The sequence below is a fragment of the Pteropus medius genome, unplaced genomic scaffold (assembly GCF_902729225.1).
Source record: "Pteropus medius unplaced genomic scaffold, Ma_sr-lr_union100, whole genome shotgun sequence".
Classification (NCBI taxonomy): domain Eukaryota; kingdom Metazoa; phylum Chordata; class Mammalia; order Chiroptera; family Pteropodidae; genus Pteropus; species Pteropus medius.
The window spans coordinates 9,366,758-9,372,644 of NW_024349519.1; the positions used below are offsets into that span (position 1 = coordinate 9,366,758).

General features: G+C 37.0%; 1 non-coding gene across 1 annotated transcript; it reads left to right on the plus strand.

The window, feature by feature from the left end:
* Nucleotides 1-5,564: 5,564 nt before the first annotated feature.
* Nucleotides 5,565-5,683, plus strand: LOC120618680 (5S ribosomal RNA). The gene has a single exon (XR_005657281.1). It is a non-coding gene; the product is annotated as a 5S ribosomal RNA (ribosomal RNA).
* The last annotated feature ends 204 nt before the right edge of the window (nucleotides 5,684-5,887 follow it).

A 5,887-nucleotide genomic window follows, 5' to 3' on the forward strand; every position in this document is an offset into this window, starting at 1 on the left:
AAATAAAAACTTAAAACATACTGTTAAGAAAATGGAAAGATAAGCCACAGCAGAGGAGAAAATATTTGTAAGTTGTACATCTCATAAAGTACTTGTATACAGAATATATTGTATATAAAGAACTCTCAAAGCTCAAGGACAAGAAAACTAACAACTCAAAAAAGAAACAGGCAAATTTGACTCTAGGTGGTAAACACACAATGCGATATATAGATAAATAGAATAGTACAGTTCAAACCCATATAATTTTATTAACCAAAGTCACTCCCAACAAATTTAATTTCAAAAATGTGTAAAAAAAAATAAAATCCCACAGTATAGTGTAAATGAATGAATGAATGAATGAATGAATGAATGAATAAATAAATAAATAAATAATAGAAATGGGCAAAAGATTTAAACTGACACTTCTCCAAAGAAAATAAGGATGTCAAATAAGCACATAAAAAAGATGTTCACGGTCATTAATCATTGGGGAAGTACAAAATAAAAGCTCAATAAAATAATACTACACCCCTATTAGACGAGCTAAAATTAAAAAGACTGACCGCATCAAATGTTAGTTCAAGTGTAGAGCAATTGACCTGAATAGCAGTCAATATTGCATACTTATAAAGCCCTCACATCTAGTACTAATTTCTGCTTTAGCCAGCTGCTTAGCTGCCATAAAAATTAACCTCCAAATCTCAGTGGCTTACAAGTCTAGTTTTCACTCACACAAAGTCCTACGTGGTCTAGTGTCTCTCCTCTACAGCTGACTAGGAATCAGGGTTTCTTTCATCACATGATTTCATGATCCTCGAGTCCTTTCTTTCTGACCATGTAGACAGGAGAGAGGGAGTATAAGGCAGAAATATCCATTAGCAAACCACCTCATTCCATAAACGACTAAATCTCTTCTATTTAGATTCCATTCTCCAGAACAAATTATGTGGCCAACCTAATTGTTTTCTGCTACAAATAGCTGACAATTAATTGTCTGTTACATACTTTCTCTGCCTGTGCTCTGGAGTCTATGCCTTACAGATTTCTAACAACTCTTATTTCAAGCCTCATCCCCTCCTTTTCTAATACTTTTAACCACTGAACCATTTCAAATTTTCAGATTAGTGGGAAAAAAATTAGTTGACCCATTCTCTTAAAATCTTCATCTTCTTTTTAATCCGTGTTTTACAGTTTCACATTCAAAAGCATATTCTAATTCCCTCCTATTCTGACTCCTTGTTCATTATGGCATTTAGATTGCTCTCTAACCACACAAAGGACCCTCTCACAAACTTCAACCATTCTTACTCAGTTCTAATCCTACTCATTGCCCATTGCACTTCTCACAACTCCCTTCCCTTAGCACACACCTTTATTTTTTACTTCTCTCCCTTCCCCTGCTAGCATAATCTTACCATAATACATTTCTCCTCAATACTCTTAATTGTGGCCCAGTGCTGGTCCTGTTACTATTCTCCCTTTCATGGTGTTATCATCATTATTCATTTTTTTTCCAATGTAATTAACACCAAAATAATTCATCATATTCCTATAATTAGTCTGTCATTGGTAAAGTGTTAGAATTCTGAAGTAAGAAAGATTAAACCAGCTAAACAATGTTAGAGATGTGTTAGAGGTGGATGGGATGTTTTAATTACAACCTCTCATTTTTAAAGGAAGTCACAGTATTTTGTGACTTGCCTAAGATCATACTGCTGCTGGTTGTCAGGAAAGCTGAGACAAGAACTCCATTTTCCAATATCCTATCCACTAAATGAGGCTGATTCTCTAATTTTTATTACTACTTCTCAGTTTGCTTCCACTGGTTTTTCAATTTATTCAGAATAAATCCCAATGAAACTTTGTAGGGCTGACCAGAGGAGACAGCTAAAGATATAAATCTTCCATTGAGTAAACTGGCACCAAATCAAAGTAAAAGCAAGTATTGTTAATTGAGTTGTTTGTTTTAATTCTAAGGGGAAAATCTCATTCATTTACCTCATTTAAAATTTTACTTTATAATTTCTTTTAATTTTAGGAGTATGAAAGTTTAATCAAACATTTTGATATTAAATGGCACCTTCTTCTGATAAGCAGGTTTAGCCAGTTTTTTCAAACGTAAGACTAATCCTTTCTTGAAGTCATTAATTGAGATTTGATTAGTGCATTGTATTTAGCTGAATTTGTCATGTTAATCTTTATTATTTATTATGGTAAGTAAGTGCCATTTATTTCTTCTCTGAAAGGCAACTATTCTAGAGAAGTGGCTACTCGGAAATCAATTATCTCAGTCAAGATTTTCCATGGATGAGCAGAGCAAAGGCCCCGTAAAAATAAATTTCAAAGCTCCCAAAATATGAAGTACTTCGTATAAATGTTATGTGTTTCCATGATCATGATACGATGCTGTCGTTTTTTACTCCTTTTGAATTCTGCAGTTGTATTCTGGAGACACATAGAATGTTGTTAATCTCGAGCAATTTATTTGCCTATTTTTGAAGGCTTCTTTACACTACTCTACCCACAACCTTTTGTCAACAGTGATGGAACCTAGTTGAGCTGAAACCAAAAATAAGAGAGAAACAGTCTAGAAAATATTCACTTCCTGAACACATACTGAGAGAAGTAAATGAGTCAGAGGGACATGGGCCTGAAGGTGGACAGCTATGGAGAATAGGTTTAACCATTGGGCTATGTACTAATATACCCTCAGCATCAGAAATAAAATGCAACCATTTGCTTTTAAGAGATTGAAGTTATGAGAAACCAATTGCTGGCATCCTAGAAATATTCAATTGGAAAGACCCAATTCATCTAGACTAAGGCATGGCCTAAGAAATCAATACTTTACAATAGGACAATTTACAGGCTTCCTTGTCCTACCTAAAAAAGAAGAATCTAATAAAAATTAATCAATTACAATAAATTTATAATATTCTAAGATTTATAAAAAAAGAAATCGGTTATAATAAGGTCAATATGAGGGATGGGGGATTAAACAAGAGAGGATCTGAAGGAAATAATAGAGTGTAAAGGTTGAAAGTTATACTTCAGATATCCTCAGTTATTGGGGAAAATTGGAATTAATGCTTTTCTTTGTTGGTTTCTGCTCTGAAGTCTAAGGTCCATCCTCCCTTCGTCCTTAGGACAGTATAGAAAACAACTCACTCCATCTTATTTAGGGCCTCTGATATAAGAAGGGACCAGATTGTGCAAGCTGGAGCTTACCAATGGCCTTGACCATCTACTCTTGAGGGGCTCTGGATGTCAAGAGAATAAAGAGCCCTCTCCATTTTGGATCTATGTCTATCTCCATTCTAAAGACCCTGTGGGGAGATCCTTATTCTCTCTGTACTTCTTGGAGGAAGTTAAGCAACATAATACACAGAAAGAACTATTTAGTAACACCATATGGATTGGGAAGTAGACTAGTTTAACACATTTAATACCTGAAAGTAGACTGGCGTAAGAGAAATGACTCTAAGAGCCTTCTAACTGTTCTCTTGCCTCCTCTACTCTGTCTCCCACACTGGAGCCTGGATCATCTTTTGAAAATGCAAAACTGACCACATTACATCTCTACTGTAAACTTTCAATGACTCTCCATTGCTCATTAACACAGTCACCAGGCCCTTCATTGTCTAGCTCCTCAACTCTCAGCTTTGCCTTTCATCACAATCCCTCCCCAGCTCTCCTGAACAGCTGTACTGAATGCATCCCACTTCCCTGAATGTCTGTTCTCTGACCCATGCCTGGGAATGTGCTGAGTTCTCTGTCCAACATACTCAGTTCAAATCTTATCACCCTTGCTCCCCCTTTCACCTGAGAACACTTACCCAGACTCCAGAAAGCCTCAATGATCTGAGACTAAATTTGGTCTCCCTGATCCCACTGCATCTTTTACTTTAGTAAGCTAAAAGATTACGTAAACAGTTCTGTCAAAGACTAAAGTTCCAATCAGCAGTTCCTGATCAGAAACTCATGGGCAAAGCATTTCTGGAATCAGGCCACAGGTTAGAGACATAGATAGTACATTCTTTTACAGTAGAAGTTGAAATAAAAGTTTCAGTCAGGATTCTAAGACATTAGATAACAGACACCAAAACAAGCCACAACAGAACCATTCTGTAGGAGCTTTCTGGCCCCCTTACTTTTCCTTCCTCCCTTAATACTAGCTCCAACCCCTAGAGGTCAGAATAGTAATCTGTGGTTACTGGTAACAGAAAATGAGAAGCTGCCAGCCACACTCCCTTCTCCAGCTATAGACTTCAAGCCTACAGTAGTACATGGGTCACAAGAATAAACGTGACCCATGTACTACTGTAGGCTATCGTGGTTCCTGTAATGGCACTGTGTTGTGGAGTCTCCACTGACATGGAATATAAATTTTGGGTGGATTGCATGGTTTGAACTGGATGTATCAGGCAGAAAATCAGGTTTATACTATATTTTATGAGTTCACTAGATTGGGAAAGTTTTAAAAATTCTCCCTAAGTAATTTTCTAGAAATTGGGTTTTAACTCGGCATATATGGACTTCTTATTTCTTGAGATGTTAGAGTTCTCATGAGCCTCTGTGTAGCTACAGCACTGTTGGAGTTCTTTAAGGCTTTCTTTTCTTCTCACTCATTAAAATCTCTTTAGACAATTTTACGCAGGCCCACATCTTTAGTTACTATCTATAGCAGATGGCTCCCAAATGTATATTTCCTAGTTCAGACATCTCCTCTGAGCTCCAGATTCATAACTAGCTACGTAAGACATTCAAGGACATGCGACATGTATGGTCACACAGGGCCCAGTGCTTAGAAGGGCTATCCTTTGATTTAATGCTCTGCTGTAGCCATGTTGAAATTTTAATAACTTTTTAATAAAAGACTCCACATTTTTATTTTGCACTGAGCCCTGCAAATTATGTATCCAGTCCTGCTCCTGGCCTACATTCTATCTCCTCAAGGAAAACTTAAATATACCTTAAACACAATATCTCTCAAGTTGAACTAATGACCTTCCCCTCAAAGCTGAGCAGGTTCTCTGGTATAGTGATGGCAACACCATCATCTTGTTGAACCCCAGAAATCTAGAAGCTATCCTTGATTCTTCCCTCTACCTTACCTCCCATGTCATAAAAGCCTGCTGACTCTCTTAATCTCTTTTTAATCTTTCTCCTTCTCTGCATTGTCTCTGCTCCCACTCTCATCCAAGCTACCATCTTTTCTCAGCTAGATTATTACAAAAGCTTCATAACTAGTCTGCCTTCATCCACTCAGATCTTTCTTCATGTGGTATCGAGAGGGCTATTTTAATACAGATCTTACCATGTCACACATAGACACACCTACAAACTATCTAATACAGTTAGTGGCAGATAACTAAGGCTTATTTTAAATCTTTATGCTGATTCACCAAATATTGTGTGCGTTTGTTTCTAACATGGAACCTGTAACTAGCAGATGTAAGTAAACCTACTAGTATAAGTTCTCTTCTACAAGAAAATGCCGAATTATCCTGAGGAATTTTATCTCAGAGATGGAAAAGTAACTTTGAGTAGTGTTTAAAGATGAAAATACTGCAGACTATGTCTATGGCCATCCCACCCTGAACAAGCCTGATCCCATCTGATTTCAGAAGCTAAGCAGAGTTGGGCCTGGTTAGTACTTGGATGGGAGACCACCTAGGAAGACCAGGTGCTGTAGGCGTAAAAAATAAAAAAATAAGGGATTGTAAACGGACAAGGTCCTTGCAATCTGTGAGGTCAATGAAGGGTTGCCTCACCTAAAAAATAAAAAAAGAAAAAGAGAAAAATAAAATAAAATACTGCAGACGAGGAAAGAGTGCATACCATGGGTGGCAAACTCAAATGTCACCATGGGCCAGTCAGGTAACAAATAATTGAGAGGGTC